At 45.5% G+C, this 21,232-nt stretch overlaps 1 pseudogene across 1 annotated transcript; it reads right to left on the minus strand.

Annotated features, from left to right (window-relative positions):
• Nucleotides 1-9,386: 9,386 nt before the first annotated feature.
• Nucleotides 9,387-19,082, minus strand: LOC149872157 (alpha-1-antitrypsin-like; annotated as a pseudogene). Its single transcript, XR_016440589.1, has 4 exons — nt 18,409-19,082; nt 14,724-14,994; nt 11,043-11,190; nt 9,387-9,825 (listed from the first exon to the last, which is right to left on the minus strand). The product of XR_016440589.1 is annotated as an alpha-1-antitrypsin-like (transcript).
• Between the last annotated feature and the right edge of the window lie 2,150 nt (nt 19,083-21,232).

The raw sequence follows: 21,232 nt of genomic DNA on the forward strand, positions 1-21,232 counted from the left end.
ACATGAGCCTGCAATGTGATGCTGTGGCTAGTAAAGCAAGCAAAATGCTGGCTTGCATCCATAGATGCTTCTCAAGCAAATCCCAGGACATCATTCTCCCCCTGTACTCAGCCTTGGTGAGACTGCAGCTGGAGTATTGCATCCAGTTTTGGGCTTCACAATTCAAAAAGGATGTGGAGAAGCTTGAGAGAGTCCAGAGGAGAGCCACACGTGTGATCAGAGGTCAGGAAAACAGACCTTACGACGACAGGCTGAGAGCCATGGGGCTCTTTAGCCTGGAAAAGCGCAGGCTCAGGGGTGACCTGATGGCCACCTATAAGTTTATCAGGGGTGACCACCAGGATCTGGGGAACATCTGTTCACCAGAGCACCCCAGGGGATGACAAGGTTAAACGGTCACAAAATCTTTCAGGCTGGACATAAGGAATAACTTGTTTACAGTTCAAGCCCCCAAGGGGAAAAAAGTGGGGGAGTTGCACTCTATGTTAGGGAACAGTATACCAGTTCTACCTTCCAAATGGGACCAGAGGCAGGCTTAACTGAGACCCTGTGGGTCAAGCTCCAAGGAGAGCAGGGGGAGAGGGATCTGGTGGTAGGGATTTACTACAGGCCACCACATCAGGAGGAAGAGCTGGATCTGGAATTCTCGAGGCAGCTTGGGGAGGCTGTGCATGCAAAGGATGTTGTGGTCATGGGTGATATGAATTACCCTGACATCAACTGGGAGGAGCAGTCGGCCAGGTCTAGCCACTCACGAAGGTTCCTGACATGCATACAGGACCTACACTTTGTGCAGGAGGTACTCGTCCCCACTAGGGAAAAAACCATACTGCATCTGGTGTTAGCCTCTGGGGACAACCTGGTGGGGAAGGTGCTAGTACAAGGGAGGCTAGGGGACAGTGATCATGAAATGATCCAGTTTGCTATTCAGAGAAAGGTGGGGAGGATAACTAGCACAGCGCAAATGCTTGACTTTAGGAAAGCCAACTTTGATGTGCTCAGGGCAGTAGTCAGGGAGGCACTTGGAGCCCAGGGGGTGGCTAGTATTGGGGGTCCAGAAAAGGTGGTCCTTCCTCAAGGAGGCTATCCTTGGGATGCAGCAGGACGCAATTCCTGTGCACAGGAAGGCAGGAAAAGGGTCCAAGAAACCTTTGTGGCTGAGTGTGGATATCCAGGCTGGCCTGAGGGCAAAGAAAAAAGTGTACTGGCGGTGGAAACAGGAGGCAGGGACAAAGGAGGAGTACACCTCCCTGACCCGAGCTTGTAGGGATTTGGTGAGCAAGGCTAAAGCAGCACTGGAGCTTAGATTAACTTCTGGGATTAAGGATAACAAAAAGTCCTTTTTCAAGTATATAGGTAGAAAGAGAAGTCTCGGGGTAACATTGGATCCCTACGAGGCAGGGCAGGGCAGGGCAGGGCAGGGCAGGGCAGGGCAGGGCAGGGCAGGGCAGTTGGTGACGGACGCGCGAGAGAAGGCAGAACTCTTCAACAAGTTCTTTGCCTCCGTGTTCCTGTCTGCTGACAATGTGGTGCTCTCAGGTGACAGCATAGAGAGGCCCAGGACAGATGCGAGTCCCCCGACTGTTAGTTCAGACCTAGTTATGGACTACCTGGAGAGCTTAGATGTGTCCAAGTCAGTGGGCCTGGATGACCTTCATCTGCGAGTGCTGAGGGAATTGGCTGGTGTCATTGTGGAGCCATTGGCACGGCTGTTTGAGGACTCCTGGTGCTTGGGCCAAGTCCCTGAGGACTGGAAAAGGGCCAATGTGGGATGTTTTCAAGAAGGGGATGTTTTCAAACAGGGATGTTTTCAAGAAGGGGAGGAAGGAAGAGCCTGGTAACTACAGGCCAGTCAGCCTCACTTCTATCCTGGGGAAGGTCTTTGAAAAAATTATCAAGGGCCACATTTGTGGGAGCCCTGCAGGGGAAGTGATGTTGGGGGTAATCAGCATGGGTTGGTGCAAGGCCAATTCTGCCTGACTAACCTGGTCTCTTTCTATGACCAGGTAACAAAGAGCTTAGATGGGAAGGAGGAAGTCGATGTCATCTTGGACTTCCAGAAGGCTTTCAACACAGTATCACACCCAATTCTGGTGGGCAAGCTAAGGGACTGCGGCACTGATGAATGCACGGTCACATGGGTGGCAAACTGGCTCCAGGGGCGCACCCAGAGGGTGGTGGTGTATGGGTTGATGTTGACCTGGGAGGGTGTGGGCAGCGGAGTCCCCCAGGGCTCGGTCCTTGGGCCAGTGCTGTTCAACATAGTTTCATAGTTTCTAGGGTCGGAAGGGACCTGAGCAGATCATCTAGTCCGACCCCTGCCATGGCAGGAAATAGTACTGGGGTCAAATGACCCCAGCAAGGTGTTCATCTAGCCTCCTCTTAAACACCCCCAGGGTAGGAGCCTGCACCACTTCTCTTGGAAGCTGGTTCCAAACCCTAGCCACCCTGACTGTGAAGTCGCGCCTCCTGATATCTAACCTAAACCTACCCTCTGCCAGCTTGTGACCGTTATTCCTGGTCACTCCTGGTGGTGCTCCGGGGAACAGTGACTCCCCCAATGCCTGCTGATCCCCCCTGTCTAGTTTATAACAGGCCACGAGATCCCCCCTCAGCCTTCTCTTTTGGAGGCTGAACAGGTTCAGGTCCCGTAGCCTCTCCTCATAGGGCCTGCCCTGTTGTCCCCTGATCATATGAGTGGCCCTCCTCTGGACCCTCTCCATGCTGTCGACATCCCTCTTGAAGTGTGGCGCCCAAAACTGGACACAATACTCCAGCTGCGGCCTGACCAGTGCCGCATAGAGGGGGAAGGATCACCTCTTTGGACCTACTCGAGATGCATCTGTGGATGCATGACAAAGTGCAGTTGGCCTTCCTGACTGCCTCCCCACACTGCCGGCCCATGTTCATCTTGGAGTCAATGATGACCCCCAGATCCCTTTCCGCCTCCGTGCTGGCAAGAGGGGAGTTCCCTAACCTGTAGGTATGGTGCTGGTTGTTCCTCCCGAGGTGCATCACCTTGCACTCGTCTGGGTTGAAACCCATCCTATTCTCGTCCGTCCACCCTTGTAACCTGTCTAGGTCTGATTGTAGCCTGTTGCATCCTTCCAATGTGCTCACGTCCCCCCACATCTTAGTGTCATCAGCAAATTTGAACAGGGTGCTTTTTACCCCCTCATCCAAATCGCTAATGAAGATGTTGAACAGTGCGGGCCCGAGGACCGAGCCCTGCGGAGCCCCACTGCCCATGTCCTTCCAGGTTGAGAAGGACCCATCCACCACCACCCTCTGGGTGCGGCCCACCACCCAGTTGGCGACCCATTTGACTGTGTGGGTGTCTACGCCACAGCCCTCCAGTTTCTTAATGAGAACAGGGTGAGAGACAGTGTCAAAAGCCTTCCAGAAGTCCAGGAAGACTATATCCATTGCTACCCCTGCGTCTAATGATCTGGTGATCTGATCGTAAAAGGCCACCAGGTTGGTCTGACAGGACCTGCCACTGATGCCCCTTTTGGTTGCCCCTAAGCATGCAGTCCCCTGCTGGCCCCTCCTGGATGTGTACCAGCTTAATTTTCTCGAACAGCTTGCCTAGGATCAAGGTAAGACTAACTGGCCTATAGTTTCCTGGGTCCTCCTTTCTCCCTTTTTTGAAGATGGGGACCACGTTGGCCCTCTTCCAGTCCTCCGGTACCTCACCAGAGCACCACAAGTGCTCGTAAAGTTGTGCCAGGGGACTTGCAGTGACCTCGGCCAATTACTTTAGAACTCTAGGGTGGAGATCATCCAGGCTGGCTGACTTGAATACGTCCAACCCCTCCAGAAGCTCCCTAACTAAATCCTCGCTAACCCATGGCCCAGGTGTGCCTCCCCCGGGGCCCAGCAGGGAGGTCGCTGTTCTGGTCCCTACTTAGGAAGAAGGAGGCAAAGAAATCGTTAAACATCTTCATTAGCAACCTGGACGAGGGTGTGGAGATCACCCTGTTCAAGTTCGCTGATGACACCAAGCTGTGGGGTAATGTGAATACACCGGCAGGCAGGGACCACATCCAGGCAGACCTGGATAGGTTAGAGAACTGGGCGGATCTGAACAGGATGCAGTTCAACAAGGACAAGTGCAGGGTGCTGCATCTGGGGAGAGGGAACCAGCATTATGGTTATAGGTTAGGGGCTGACCCTCTCAGCAGCACAGAGGCAGAGAGGGATCTTGGAGTCAGGATTGACTCCGGGATGAATATGAGTCCTCAATGCAATGAAGCAATAGGCAGAGCCAACTGCACCCTGTCATACATCAACAGGGGCATCACTAACAGGTCCCGAGAGGTCTTGCTCCCCCTCTATGCGGCTCTGGTCAGGCCGCAGCTGGATTACTGTGTCCAGTTCTAGTTGCCGCACTTCAAGAAGGATGTGGAGAACCTGGAGAGGGTCCAGAGGAGGGCCACTTGTATGGTTGAGGGCCTCTGTGGCCAGCCGTATGAGGAGAGGCTGAGGGATCTGAATCTCTTCAGTCTCCGCAAGAGGAGACTGAGGGGGGATCTTGTGGCTGTCTACAACTTTATCAGGGGCCACCAGCAGGGACTTGGGGAAAGTCTGTTCACCAGGGCCTCCCTTGGAGTCACCAGGAACACAAGCTGAGGGAGGATAGGTTTAGGTTAGATATTAGGAAGAACTACTTCATGGTAAGGGTGGCCAGAGCCTGGAATAGGCTTCCCAGAGAGGTGGTGCTTTCACTTTCCCTGGAAATCTTCAAGAGGAGACTGGATAGGCACCTGGCTGGGGCCTTATTACTCCTGACACCCCCAGTGCTCCTTCCTGCCCATGGAAGGGGGTCAGACTAGATGATCTGTCTAGGTCCCTCCCCACTCATTGATTCTATGATTCTATGATTCTAAGGTCTGGAATAGACTGCCGCCAGAGGTGGTTCAAGCACCTACTTCAAACTCCTTCAAGAGACATTTGGATGTTTATCTTGCTGGGAGCCTATGACCCCTCCTGACTTCCTGCCCCTGAGGCAGGAAGCTGGACTCGATGATCTTCTGAGGTCCCTTCCAGCCCTAAATGTCTATGAAATCTATGAAATTTTGCAATAAGATATCTCCCAACTCTGCTAGTCTAAGTCCATTCCCATACATAAGCCAGATTCTTTTAAGTGAAGGAGTCATGAAATATGATACTATTTTATATCTGAACAATAGCAAAACTTTCCTTGACTTCTTTTGTATAAAGGAAATTTTATGTGGCACAAACCATGAGTAACAGATTTCCCATATTTTAGTCCACCTCATTCACTACATCTCTCCAACTTCATTACATGATATTTAAATCTCCAGACCACAGGCTATGCATTTTGTAGATGTTCTTGTGACCCTCATTTGGAACCTGGCAGCTGAGAGAGGGAGCTATATGGGCCAAGGAGAAGGTGAAGAAGTTAGAGGATCTGTGACTAAGCGAGATGGATGCTGCTGTGAAAGGTTGTGGGTTTTTGTCTAAGGCCTGGGATCCAATGGAGCAGGAATCTCTCCATGGCTTCTGTCAACTTTATGCAATTAAATGCAAGGCTCAATATTTCAGTTCCAAGCACTGCAAAGGATAAGCCAGGGGCAGGCAATTATTTTGGCTGGAGGGCCACTTAATGAGTTTTGGTGAGCTGTCAATCCCCTTGAGAGATGCCCTGCCTCCTAGTCACCATCTTGGGACCAGAAATCCTTCCCCCTAACCCCCTGACCTTTGCCACTGGAAGTCCCCCCCCTTGCCCTCAGAAGTACTTATTTTGGGAAGGGGGTTTGCTATCTTGGAAATGAACCCCCCCCAAATTATATACTAAAAATCAAACAGTGACTTTAATATATTTTAATGTTATTAAAAAAAATGATTCTTGTCCTTATTTGTGTGGTGTATATATAGGTGATTGTGTAATAGCTCAAAATGAAGTCTTACTCTTGTATATTGTGAGGGTGTGGGAGGTACGGGTGGGTAAGGGGTTTGTGGAGGGCTGTGAGTGTGTGTATGTGTGGATGTGGGTGGGTATGGGGTGTGTATGTGGGTATGGGCCTTATGGCGGGGAGGATGGCTGGGGCTGTATATGTGGAGGTGTGTTGGGGGATGTAGGGCGTGTGGAGGGGGAGGATGGCTGGGGGTGTATGTGTGGAGGGTTGTGTGTGTGGGGTGTGAGTCTGTGCCATGGTGGGGTATGTGTGTATAGCAGTGAGCGGGGGTCCACCCAAATGCACACAAGTGTGTGTGTGGGCAGAGGTATGATGTTTGTGGGGGGCGGTGTTTGTGGGGTGTGTGATTATATGTGGGGGAGTGTGTGGTTGTGGAGTTTGTGGGGATGGGCTTGTGGGTATGGTGAGGTATGCATGGGAGCCCTCCTGCATGCATCCTGCTGAGGCGGTCAGCACCCGCACCCAGCCTGGAGCCTGTGTGCCCTGCAGTGCCTCCCTGCCACTGCCAACAGCGCACAGCCCTATCCCTGCCCCGTGCCCACTCTGGATTCACCCCTGCCAGAGCAGATCAGGCAGAACCTGTGCACACAGCTCTGCCCCCAGCCCACCCCAGCCTGCTTTTCCCCTATGCTGAGAAACAGTTTCTGCCTGACACCACTGCTGCTGAGCCTGGGAAGGTGAGTCTGGAGCAGGCATGGGGCAGGGCAGGCTGGGTCAGGGTTGTTCAGTGCAGGTCCCACTGGTGCTGAGGGGTTGGGGCCAGCAGCAGCAGCAGGCGGAAGGAGCCGCCACTGCCTGTGTTGCCTAGAAAGGCAGTCTAGCTGTGGAGCCACCCCAGGCACTCTGTGTGTCCGGGGGCCAGCAGAATGCACCACAGCTGGATGCTGCCTGGTTTGAGGGACCCGTTGTGGACTGGGCAAAGCCCCTTGGTGGGCCAGAGCTGGCCTGTGGGCTGTATTTTGCCCACCCCTGGGATAAGCTATTGTCTGGTGGTTACTGTACTACACTCATAAGTTAGCTACTGAAGCAGGTTCAAACACTTTTTTTGGGTGGCGGGGCAGGGGGAAGCACCCTTAAATCTGGGTTACTTGCCCACTTGGTCAATAATACATTCCTCACTCAACTATTAGAACTGAAGTCTGGATGGGTCCCCCTCATTTTTCAAGACTTACATTTGGGTCTGGAGCCACACACCTTCCTTGCTAGTTTGGAGGCTATGACACACGTTCAGTAGCTGCATGGATGCTTACTGCATGGGTAGTGGCACTTACACAGTTGGAAAATTACCCAAACATGCAAGCATCTATTCACTGGGCACTGCACAACTCCACTTGCAAAAAATGTCTCTGCAACTAAGAATATGCATGGAATTGTGGATTTTATCCTTTTTACCTCCCTACTTATGCAGTAAAAATAAGATGACCTTGCACCTTTGGTTCTAATTCATTTCATACTAATATGAAGTATGAGACAGTGTTCCTGATGAAGCCATGTTTCTTAGGCAAGTGTCTAATGCTACATGCTTAGATACATAAATACTGACCAGTAATGATATAGTGAAAGATTTAGCATAACTAAAGAAGGAAGTATTTTTAGGTTCAGCACTCTCATTGGCATTAAAATGGTTTATCATGCAGCTTTATTAGAGGCTCTTTTTTTAGATCATACACCTATATTCCTACCTTCTGTTTGTAGAGGATATGCATCTCTGTAACACAACTTTCCTTTAAAGAAAATATAGTTGACCAGAACCATTAAAACTTCTGGATCCATATCCTTTACTAAGTTGGCAATTTTCCCCTCAGTTTTCTTCTCTGTGTAATCATTGATCTGCTTCTCAGCCTCAGGAGGATTCTGAAAGTTACCCCAAAAAGCTTCTGACTCATAAAAACTTTTGACATCTTCCAAAAACGTTGGGTAGTTGTGACTAGAATTCTTATATTTAAAAAATACAAGATCTTTGTATGTAGCAGATATGTTCATCTGAATGATGAATGCATAAATGGATTTGCTGTGTTTTGGAAAAAATTATGCTCATCTTCAAAGACTAACTGGCAGTGAAATACAGCCTATTCCTGCCAGTCATGCCAGAGGGGGACCCAGCTACCAGGGACCCGCAGCTCCCATCCCCAAGCCCTGGCTGCCACCTGTGAAAGGTGGGAGCTGCTGCAGTGAAGCAGAGTGGAGGTCGGAGCCTGGTTCCCATCCCCTATGGTGGGAGAAGGCTGTCCGTTGTGGGTTTGAGCTCCCTGCCCTATAGCCTTCCCCCTAGGGCCTTTGTGGCCCAGTGGGTGGGACAGTGCAACAGGGCAGAGTGGGTTCCTGCAGGGAAGTTCCTTGCTGCTGCTGGGAGCTCCACATTGCCCTGGAGAGGTGCTCCCTCTCTGCCCTGCAGCAGCAATGGACACAACTCTGTACCACCAAGCCACTGCTGCTGAGTGGGCAGGTTTCGTGTTGCCAGGGTGGCATGGGGCTCACAGCTGCAAGGAGCTTCCCTGCCCAGGCCTGCTCTACCCTGCCACACCGGGTCCCTCTTGCTGGGCTTCAGAGGACCCAGGGGGGAGGGCAGCAGGGATGGGAGCAGGAACCTGCAACAGACAGCCTGCATCTGCCCTGTGCATAAATCTGGGAGGCACATGCCCCCCCATACCTCCCTGGGAGTGTGCAAAGCAGTGGGAAAACAACCCCCACCCTTGAACAAGCTGTCCATGGCCCCAACCTACTTGCCCCCCAGGCCCTGCAGCTGTGCATTCTGGGCCTGGGCCCCAAGCCCCATGCACTGCCCCGGCTGGGCTGCAGCCCCACTCCCAAGCCTTCCCAACTCCTTTCCTTTCTACCTATGGGGGCCTCAATCCCTGTTCTCCTCCCCCTTCTGCCAGACTTATCTATTGGAGCTGCTTTCCAGGCTGCCTGGCACCCATATGATTTGTATGCTTATGTGATCACATACACATGGCACTCTGTGCATAACTGCCCTTCTCCCACTTACCCCACCTGGAACTGTGCCAACCTACAGAGAGCTCTTTGCAAAAGTGGAAAATCTGTGTTTCTCTGTTAAAATCAATGTTTTTCCCAGTTAAAAGAGAAAATCCACTTTTTCCCCGTTTTTCCATGGGAAATGGAAAACTCAGATCTCTGTCGATAATATATAGATATAATATCCTCCTCCTCCTCAATATTACACTGTTAACATCTCTGATGATCCCATTAACTCTTTAAGCTTAGCATTAAATTGAGTTCATAGTCCTTTGATTAAGTAGCTTGACGTCTGAGACAGTTATATTATCAGAGCTTACCAAAGTACAGTTTTCCATGTTATTCAGGCACAACAATCTTCAGTTTGTTTATTTGATGTATTTATTTACCCTGTTTTTTCAAGGGTGGGCAAGTTAGTTACATACTTAAAATATAGTTGATCTAATAAAAGATATCACATTTACCCAAAGAACCTTGTCTGACACTTAAAAATAGTAATTCCAAACCAGTACACAATTTGGTGTTAGCAATAATATTTTGCACAAATTGCTTTTTAGTGGCTTATGGAATAACAAGCTGTCTGTGGCTAGGAGTTATCAAATTCAGGTGCATTTATTTGGAAATTAATGTTAATTAAAGGTTTGATATAGATATGAAGACCAACTGGCATGCAAAATACTTGAGGATTTAACCATCATGTACACCAGCTGAACAGTTAATTTTCAGTAGGATTTACAATTTTTCCCATGAAAAGGATGCTGTGCGTATATTTATCAACAATCAACAACAAGAAGGGCCTGCTGAATTTAAGAGTAGGAGGAAGAGAAGTAAGAACTATTTCGACCACAGTAGTTGCTGCAGCCTCAGTGCCGTTCTCATGAACATTCAGCAGAGCCTTGTGAACAGCCTGCAAGGAAAGGAAGCAAACATTATGGTGTGGGTTTAGCACAGGGGGCAGTAAATGGAAATGTATCTTTAACCCAGGACTCTTGAGAAGATGAACTGAGAAGTCATCTACCAATGGGGAAAATATGGACAGCATTTTTAGTATGTTCATTGGGAGCCTGGCTGCATTAAGCAAGCGCTGGAGGAACAGGAACAAAAACTTTAGAAGCTTGAGCTTCATTCTTCAGATCACACTTGCTCTGACCTTATGAACATGTGCTCCCCTATTTACCATTTCTTACTGTGGAAGAATGGTTTCAAAATATGAAACTAAACTTTAGTTAATTGTTATCGTGAAGTGTAAGTTTACAGCAAAAAAAAATTCTGATAATTAAATGAGCTTAAACAATGTCAGGGGGAAAGGAACCTGGTAACAGGGCTTCTTAGATTACTCAGACTGTAACTAGTTCTTATTTTAACATTAGCTGGTTTTCCCCACATTTTTGGAGTTGAAGTATTGTCCAAATGGCACCCACGGTAAATTTTGGCCAAAGTTTATTTAATGTGGGGATTATTGGTACAGGGTATTTCTGTTTAATTCTAGTATTTTAGTAATCAGAAATGCATAAAATAGCTTTCTTTATATTTGAGTCTCTTCAGAATATTTGTAAAACCATTATGAAGTTACTACAGATTTGCCACCAAATGAGTGATTGCTATCAGGAAGGTGTAAATATTGCTTCATTCAAGACAGATTGTTTTTCTCATATCTGATCCTGCCTAAATCCATAAACCTGGGAATCTTGACAATGATTTCAATGGGGGCAGGATCAGGGCATTTAAAATGCTGGAATATATATTTAAAGAAAAAAAAAGATCTCTTTGCATGCCAACTCTAGTGCAGCAAGTCAGTCATAATGGTCGCTTATACATCTGACTGGTGAATTCCAGCTGGTGTACAGCATCTGTAGAAGTTCTTACACCTCCTTCCATTCTGTGCCATTAGGTCAAAGTGCCTTTTATGGATAATGGTCCTTGGCTGTTACAAGGGTTTGTGGGTGGTTTAGGTAGCCAGATATAAGATGCGATGCCAGGTTTGTTGGGGGTCATAAAAAAATACCATGAGGGATACTGTGAATCCACTGCAAGTTGTATAGACCATTCTCATATGCTGTCCAAAGCCATTGCTATTTACTTGCAGAGATATCCTCTGGTCAACGGTTCTGATTATAAACTTACTTTAGAAACCTTCAGCTCAGGCTTTCCAGTGATTCCAGACAAATCTCCATGGTCACTGAATACATTGGTCACGCCCAGGCGTTTGAAGATCACACTTAGGTCATAGGTGCCCGAAACAGACACTCTTGGAATGTGCAGAATGACCCTTCTGTTGAATACAACACAAAGTGATGGGGAAGTACTGCAGTCAGACAACATCCAAGCATGCCGACAAGAACGTGGTGGCTGAAAAGATTCAGGAATCACTTAATTTAGATGATTTTTTTGGCAGCACAGCTACCCCCAACTAACTGTCTAAAACCCTCTCAGCTGGACATTTCCTGAGAAATGTGAGGTTGACTTGGGAGGGCCCTACCACAGATAGCTTTTACAGAAAGGAACATGTCTTAGTGCAAATTCACTTCAGAGTAGGGCACTGCGAAACCTGGTGGTCCTGGAGGTGCTAAGGATGGGATGCAGGGATTTTTGATGCTGAAATTGTCTTCTTCCTTCCTGTTGGCCAGCCACATAAGTGAGGCCACTTCTACCATTGGCCTGAACACAGTCTCTTTGGAACAGCTCCAGGATAATGAAGGGAAAAGTATAACCGCCTATTCCCTGCTTGTCTGCTCAGCCTCTACAGTTGCTGAACAAGAGATGGTAACTTCTGTGTTTTCCCCATTTTGAACAATATGGTGGATTAAAGACCACGCATCTATGGAACAAATGATTTTTTCCCCAATTCATTTATTCAATCCCCTCTGTGCTGAGGTGCAGTTGAGGAGATCCTTCCCTTCCAAAACATCATTTCTGTTCCATGGGGAGTATATTATTTGCAGTCTATCACACTTCATGGCAATGAAACAAAGAAAATTGATATGGCAAAATGCCTTTGGCCATCTTTTCTGTTTCCCCTGTATTAGTCTGTGACAATGCAGGTTAATGCCCATTGACCTCTTAATCCAATCCAGGTCAAATACTTTTAATTCCACTATGTCCTTGGGGAGATTCTTGAATGGATCAATGTTGCTCATTGTTAGATAAAGTATTATGCCATGACATTTAGCTTGCATATTCCTTTGCTTAGTTACATACCTGTCAATCTTAGTTACAGTCCATTACAAACGTTGTCTTGCAACCATTGAAATGAATGGCAAAGCTTGCTGTGACTTCAATGGTGCATGATCAAATACTGTCACACTAAGCAATTCCCATCTCTGCTTGGTGATAACTACCCTCTCAGTGTTACCTACTGGCTTTTCAAAGCCCTGGGCCCTTCTTGTTCAGAGCAAAAGATCCTTGGATGTGCGCAAAACATGTTGACATCAGGAACAGGAGAAAAGGTGAGGCAGTCAAATCTGGGTCCAGCTTGATAGATATATTCCCATGAAAATCTTCATACACAAATTCTGTCAACTTAAGTCATCCTCTGGGTACACTATATATAGTTATACATTCCTCATCAAACTATTTTTTCCAATTACTATATATTTTTTGGTTTCTCTGATTTTCCTGGGTTTGCCCACCTATTTCTTGCAGTACTAAGAACTAAACTATGTTTTGCTATAGATCAGGGACCGCTTACTGAGTTTTGGCAAGCCATCAAGGGCTGCATGACAGGCAGCTTAGGGCAGATAAATATTAATTTTCTAAATTTTTTAGGGGCCCCACGCATCCGGCCCCCGGTCTGCATTTTGCCCACCCCTGCTATAGATACGGTCTCAATACTGCATCCTGGCTCACTGGTAGCCTCCAGCCTCTAACATTGTCTCTCCAGTAACATACTGTTGAACTCTGACTCACCAACTCAACAGACCCTGCTACAGACCCAGATGCAAGCTGTGCCCCCTCATTAACACAGACTATGCATCATTGGTCCAAAACACATAAACTATAATATCCAGGATCCATTGCTTCTCTAGCAACATCACATATGCTATCACCTGCTTACATTGCCCCTCTGTTGTCTGTATTGGCTATGTGGGATAATCCCCATGTAAAAGAAGGAATGGACAACAATTTGAAAACCATTTTCAGCAATGCACAAAAACCCTGGGCACTTTAACTGTCCTGGACCTTAGTAAATAAAAAAACTTAAAAAAACAACCTGAATGCAAAATTGATCTTTTCAGTCCACTTTATGCCTCTCTGAGCAGTGTCCCTCTCCATGTCCTTTTCTTTTGTTTTTAAATTCCTCTATATTCTGTATCCTTAGAGAGCTCCTCCTTCTTCATACTATTTAGTGTCTAAGTTTACCACACTGTCCTACCTTCTGTTATACTGTAAGGGACTGTTGTGTTATTTATTCCCCTTGTAATATCTCACAAAGACCCAGGAAAGTCAGGGATTACTCTACTGATATTAAGGGAGTGGCATTAGTGTAAAATTGCTATGAGATCAGAATCCAAACTATTCTGTCTTTCACTGGGTTGTGTTGCAGAAAAAGGTGCAATCCATCCAAGTTACAAAAGCTTTACAACAGTTGTCTCCAACCTTTTTATGGTGAAGGTCACTTTTTGAAACTAAAGGTCACCCCAGGATCTACTGTGCCCCACCTCACCTGCCCCACCCTGCCCTCCATCCTATGCACCCCCGGACCGTGGAGTCTTCCAGACCCAGCTAGGCTGGGGCCCGATCCCACTTCTGTGCCATAGCTGCATTGAGCTGTGTGCATGGCAGCCAGATGAATGTGACGCTGGGCCCCGGCCCAGCCAGGTCTAGAAGTCTCCACAGTCCAGGGGCACGAGGTTGGCGGGGGGGGGGCTCCCACTCTTAGGTGCAGCCTGGCGGAGGCCCCAGGGGCCCATGGCCCCCCAGCTGTACTCAGGATGAGGTGGCTGCTACTGCAGACTGCCCACTCCACCCCAAACACAGGTGGTGGGGTACAGGCCCCCAGTGCATCTGCCAGGCTGCACCCAGTGGTGGGAGCCATTCCCCATGTGCCCTTGGATGACCAGATCTCCTCAGGCCCATCTGGGCCAGGGCTGCCCCCACATGAGTCCGCGCTACTGAACTGAGCAGAGATAGGGAGGGAGCCCCCTGCACCCTTGGAAGAAACCCCTGGGCTCCAATCCTCCCACCACCTGGCCAGGGTGGGTCCCCACTTACTTTCCCCTGATCCTGGCTGGGTCGCACTTACTGCTGAGGCCTCGATCTGGCCCCAGTCCCTTCCCTCCCCTACAGATTGACCCTTCTGGGGCTGTGGATAGTGGGTGTCTGCATGCACATGTGCCCAGCTCTCTCCCCAGCCCAGGATCTACCAAAAGAGGCTCCAGGATTTAACTGTAGATTGGGATCCCTGGGTTGGTGACCATTGTTTTACAAATATCAGTGACTTCCATCTTACTGTCTTTATGAAGTAGGCAAATACCATGAACTCCATTTTAAAGTAGTTATTCTATCAGTGTCAATATTAGAGCTCAAAATTAATTAGAAGACCCATCTCAGAAACGGTGTGGGTATGGTAATAATTTATCATGGTGGTTATGGAAAAAGGACTTCACCATTTCTCATCTGTTCTCTGGCAACTGCATATATGCACACTTTTACACCACAGTAAGGAGAAACTAAACTGTCCCTGATTATCTCTGTTTTACAGAGGGCTATATTACAATATTTGTCTGGTATTATTATTAATAATTTTGTCCCAAATGTGGATTCCTGTATAAACAATAGGAAATCAAAGCAGAAGTTAACAGTTACCTTCCTTTAAGTGCTGCTTCCCATTTAGAAATTGTTTCTTTTACAAGAGCATCTTCTACCTGCTTCATTTTTCCTTCATCGGGCAGGATAAATAGTGCTACGGCATCTCCACTGTAAGGAATTTGTACCACTTTACAAGATAGCTCCTTATCATCGTGAATTTTATACCAACTATCTCGGGTCATCATATTCACTTTAATTGTTGTGTTCTCATCCATAAAAAAGTCATCTTCCCGTGTCAGTCAAAAATTAAAAGGTTTTTCCCAGTAGGCTGATGATCAAAAGAAAGAATGTAATGCATTATTTTATGAAGGAGAATGTATTATTATAAACCAGAGTGATTCAAGTATAATAATGCCACATTTGGAAATTAACGAGTACTCAAAGCTTATTTTTCTAATGGGATTTGTTTCCTTTCCTGTTTGCTATTTTGTTTCAATAATGTAATAGCCATCTCTGGCTGAAAATGTTATGGATTGTTTGAAGTCTTGATGACAATTGTATAAAGGGAAAGAAATCATCCTGAGATTTTTAGTCTAGTTTCTTAAAAATAAAAGTCACTTGATTACTAAAGACATGCTCCAAGAGCGGGGTGCAGGCACTTTAATTAGATTGGCTCCAAGAGCTGCTGTTATTAAAGTGCCTAGAGCGTCACATGTATCAGCATCCCTGTGCTGAAAAATGGTGGTGGGAGCGCTTTAACTAAAGCTCGTTGAGCAAGCTTCAGTTAAAGCACCCCGCCACCATTTTTAAGTTTAGGGATGCTAATACACGTGACTCTCGAGTCTGCTGGAGCGCGGTAATTACTGTGCTTCAGTTGACTCGATTAATTGATTATGCTCCATTACACTGTAAATACAGCATGTCAGAATAGCCTTGATGCATGTGTATAGGAGCCCAATTTGATTATTCTTTGTAAAGGAAGCTCTACATCTGATTGCTCCTTTTTTGATAATATTGCTTCACCAAGGAAAATTTTATGTAGAAGAACATGCCAGTATTAAGGGCTTGATCCAAACACCATTAAAATTAATGGATCATGCTTCTAATGGTCAAGAGATGTCTCCTTTTCAATGGTATCTCATTTGAGATTTTCCTCATGTTTTATTTGCTTTCTTTCTGTGGCTTCAGGTGAATAAAATAAGGAGCATCTAGCTCCCAATGAGATTGTGTAGGATAGGCACAAGTTCTTAAAAAATAGACTCTCTAGTATATTATGGATTCAAATGAAACAAAATTGTAAAAATAAATAAATAATAGAATGTAACAACTGCAAATCTCAGAATTCCCCCTAGATATGAATGATAGGCTGAGTTTCCTTTTTCACAAGCAATATCATCAGAAAGCTGACATAATGATTGTTATTTGCCTTGTTTATGTTCTTATAATTATTATTTATAATATTTTTATTGCTTGATTTATTTTTATTTTTATTTTTTTACAGAATTTATTAAGAAAGCCCTTTACATTAACTATGTTTTGCTATTGATCTCTGGCTAATATTAATACAATGTGGGAGCATCTACATGTCACCCTACAGTGACATGTAGATCATGTGGGTCTGCATGTGATCACCAGCTATGTTGTCATAGCAGCATATTCCCCCAGTATAGTGCGCTGCTGCAGTGAAATCTAACCATGGGCCACGTGCATGGTGCAGTAACAGCCCATACTGTGCCAAGCTTTAGTACTTTCAAAAGGCAATACTAAAGCACAATGCCATAGCAACATCACCATATCGAAACATATAGATGTGCCCTGTATACCTCAGAACTAGACCATATTATTTTTGTTGTTTACAACAACTTATAAAAAATATATAGGTTTGATACTGTACAGGAACAAATAATCTCATTACTAAATTAATTTTTTGTGTAAATGCTCAATGTTATGGAAAGCAGAATAATTGTTTTTTTCTTCATGTCCTTTAAAAGAAAGGAAGTAAGTTGACATTTTATAGCGTCAATTTCTCCATAAATAAATTAGCTGTTAAGATGATTTCTCTCATTTGGTTTCTAGAAGTTTTGGGGATTCTGTAGATTTAAGAACTTGAAAAATCTTTAAAAAGAACAGCAGACTAAATTTCAGAATACTTTCTGAAAGAATATCACAGTCCAGAGTTAGAAACTAATGCACAATAAAGTAATGAGACAAGCTATAGGACATGCATCAGGTTTATACCAAAGCTGGAGTCAGAACTTCTGAGTTAGCCATTTTTCATTTACTTCCTAATTTGCATTAGGCAATGAATTTGGCTAAAAATAAGGGCAATGTCTGTGATTCACAGTCTTGTTTAATTTTGTTTAGAGGACTATACTAAAATAGATTACACTTGTTTCTAATTTCTAGTAAATTGCCACCAGGTCTCCATTTATGTCAATCAATGCTATAGGGAGAATTGCTCCACACTTCATACAGGATGCCTAAGATGCCAGTTTGTATTCAGCTTTCATAGCTGTGATGTGATTACTTCTCCACTGAATAGATTTTGTTTGCAACAGGTTGTTTTCCAGGCCTTAAAATCATGATTCATTCATATGTTCTGAATACTATTTTTGGAACATGAAGCATGGCGTTGTCTGTTTAATATAGGCAACTGTAGTAAGTTGTCCATTTGCACAACACAGTCTTTAATTTCCTGGGGAAAACTTGCCCCACAGGATAGAACAAAAAACATTAATCATCAAACAAACAGAGACAGCAACCATAAAGGGCTAACTCATACCCTGCAGTCCTTCCCCAGACCCTGAGAGACTGCTCTGATTCAGTGCTGCAGCCTCTGCCTCACTGCCTATTCTCTCCCTTGGGTCTCTTCCCAGGGAGCTTTTAACTTCCCCTAGGCCAGCCAGTTATCTTCATCAGCTGGCCCAGTCTTCCTAAGCAGGCCTATAATTACTTTCTTACCATCTGCAGCTGGCTTATAGCCCCTGAGACATACAGCTTGCCAGAGCATGCAATGATTATAGTGCTGCTCATCAGTAGGTGTTCCAGATTCTCCAAAATTTTAAAGAAATTGTCCCCATTTTCTTTCAGGTTTTGCAAATAATAGATTTATTTACTGCTGTCTTCTATTATGTGGCAATACAAGATACCAATATATAAACAAAAATGACCAAGCTCAGTTTTTTGCTACGATGTCACAGACGTGCACATGGTTACAACAGTTTGCTGGGAGACTTAGACCTAGCTGCTCAACAACATTTCCTCTGTCTAAGTTCCATTTAGTTAGGAGTCTAAAATATCTTTGAGGATCTGAACTTCATTACTTATTGTTCTGCTTATTTCCATTCTACCCTAAATATATTGCAAAATATTTTCCTTTTCAAACACTGGCACATACAGCTATTTCCCCACATCCATATTTAGGCATCAACTATGGGTAGCCAGATTTTAGATGTGCTGACCACTTGTAGTTTCTATTAATTTCAAAGGGAAATCTTAGAATTTCTAATAGTGTGGATTCTTATTAGGAAGCCTAAGGACTTCAGAAGCCTGTTTTGGAAAAAAATTCTGGATCTGATCATTTTTAATGCAGTGGATTTCATATGCTTGATAATGTTGAATACATCAATCCTTTGAAAAATAACATTCTAATCTTCATCATCTTGTATGTATCTTGATCAGGTCACAATCACATTCAGAAAGTTTTTTTATAATGAATATAAATCTGCATAACACACTTTACCTTTAAAGTAAATGTAGTTGACAAGAATCATTAAAGTATTTGCATCAAGACCCTTGACTAAGTGAACAATTTTGCCATGGGTTTTCCTCTCGATGTAATCATTGATCTGTTTCACAGCTTCTGAGGAGTTCTGGAAGTTACTAGAAGAGCTTTCTGCTTCATACAAGCTTTTGATGTCATCCAAAAACTTCTGGAGTGGCTTCAGTTTCTCATCCATGAAAACTGCATTTCCCATACTCAGCTGAATCTTGCTGTCAGGACTGTTCAGCATGTGGATGAGATGATGAAAATCATCATGGATCTCCTTCTCCTCAAGCTCTGTCAGGTTAAAGGTGAGACCTTCCAAAATCTGAGCCAGCGTGGTTGATCTAGCCCCAAGGGCCAGCATTGCAAAGGCAGTGGAGATGCTCACAGGTGAGAAGAAAATGTTCTTGTCAGCTGCCTCTGATGCAGCTTGCCTATAGAATCTGAATGCAAAGTCAGCATTGCTAGGGGCTATCTTGTGACAGGGCATGGCCTTACTTTCATGGTCTTCAACCGGGGGAGAAGGCTCTTGGGTCTCAGTATCTTTCTGATCATCATCATGGTGGTCGGGTTGGTGACTGCAGTGGACAACAGCATGAAGTGCAATAATTAATATAAATACATAGAGGGTGGGCTTCATCTTCCTTTGGCACTATTCTGTGAAGAGAGAACAAAGTAGTCATTGTGTCTAGAGAGTAGTGTAATGAACATCGGTCATCCTTTCCCATGTTTACGTGACAGTTATAAGATTTATGATAATTTTTCAGTGGCAGGAGGTTCCTGTTGTTCACCTTGTCTATATTTGAGAGAGTAGAGAGGTCTCTTTTCTGCGGTTTTCTTTAAGTTCTCAAATAATTCTCAGAGGCTTATGAAAAGGAAAGGAGGTGGTCAACACTTAGTCAGCTTACTAAACTATGAGAGTCAGGGCATCTCTCAGAAGTTAGAGAAAAATAACTTGTCAGGTCACCGTGATTATAAGTCCAATGATGAACAGGGTTGGGTTTTTTTTTAAAATCCCTACCTGCATCTCCCACAGCTGGGGGCAAGCTGCTGGGGGGCCAAGTGGCCCCTGAGCTGTGGAGAACCCCAGACCTTCCCTCCATGGTGGTGGTGCCCCCTAGTGGGCACCTGCCTTCTTGCACCCCACTCTACCAGTCCCAGGGGGTGGTGGGCACTACCATGGAGAGAAGCACCAAGCCGTGTGCAGCTCAGAGACTGTGAGACCCAGGGACAGCTCATGCAGGCAGGATCCACTAAGAAAAAAGTGGCAAGGGGTCTTTTTTTTCTTCCAGACCTTGCCTTCCCTCTGTGGTGGCAGTGCCCTCCAGGCAGCACTTGCATGCTGTCTGGTGAGGGTGGGGGGGGGAGGGTTGTGTGCCATCACCAGAGAAGGAAGGACTGGTGTCACCCGCAGCTCAGCAGCTTGCTCCCCACCTGTGGGAGAGGCAGGCAGGCTCGGGGGAGGGGGAGGAAGGATCTGGCCCTTACCTTTTTTATTTCTGGTGGAGCCTGTCCACGACTGCACGAGTCATTTTATAGCCAGGCAACACTGAAACTGGCACGTGCCCTTTACAAAGTGTTAGGCAGAGTTCTAGGCCCCTAATGTAAGTAAGAAAACATTATGGGAGTTTGCCAACTGAGTAACATAATGAAAGGCTTTCTGCCTGCATCTGAAAATAGATATAGAGAAACAGTTATATTGTGATCAACGTTATCAGCAGCTTTTTTATTTGTCTTTGGATAGATTGAGTCATGTCTACATGTTACAGCTGGCTATTTATTAGTATTATTAGCGAAATAAGAAAGTATGTGTGAACTACATCTTGTCTTTATATAGCAACACTGTTACACCAGTAAAGATGTTTCCAAAGTTTCCATACTAATAAAAACATCTTGGTTTCAGTTCACTATTACTCCTGCGCTCCAGTTTTCATTAAAGAAGGAAGCAGTTGTAAGAGCTGGTTATGGCTTGCTGATGCATCTTCACTGTGGTCCTGATACAATAAAACCTGTATACAGTAAATCTGGCATTCTCAGAAATCTGGCACTGGACTGGCTGCTCTGGGACTGGCTGTTGCTCTCCCCTACACCCTGGAAGGGGAAAGCTTGAACGCGGTGGTTGCCACCGCCATTAAACACCCCACCCTGCACATGGCTGCTCCAGGACCGCCCGTCACTCGGATTTAAAAAATCTGGCATTTTCAGATATCCGGCAAGTGCTTGGTCCCAAGCAAGCTGGATTCATGAGGTTATACTGTATTAAAGTGACCTGGTTACAGAATCATAGGTTCACATAAAAATATGGCCTGAAGGAACCCCAGGATGCATATAACTGAACTCCTTTCTCAAGGCAGGATCATTCCTCAGGTGTTCACAATCCTCTCTTCTTTTTAATGGTGTTGATGTTTCACCATTTCAACCAAACTATCTTTTGTTCTGCAATTCTGCTATTTGCTGCTCCTGGTAGTGAAGCTCATATTTTACAGCCCTGCAGATTTATTTTTAACTCATTCAGATGATGTTATATTCATTTTTGCTTTAATCTTAAACTGTATAATGCAGGCCTAGGCCCCTAACATATTAGTAAAGCATCAAGTTTATTTTTAACTGGAGAAAAATATGTCTGGTTTTATATGTGATGACGCTCCTCAACATCTGCACCTCCCTTTTCAAAATCCTAGATCTTCCCATGACAGCACTTCATCACCATTACACCTCCTGCAGGACCAGAATGCAATGTTTATACTTAGCAGGTTCCTCCCCAGCCCTTCCCCACTACTATGATGTGACTTATGTGATG

This window comes from Crocodylus siamensis, chromosome 2 (assembly GCF_052110815.1).
Source record: "Crocodylus siamensis isolate JL-2025a chromosome 2, ASM5211081v1, whole genome shotgun sequence".
Lineage (NCBI taxonomy): Eukaryota > Metazoa > Chordata > Crocodylia > Crocodylidae > Crocodylus > Crocodylus siamensis.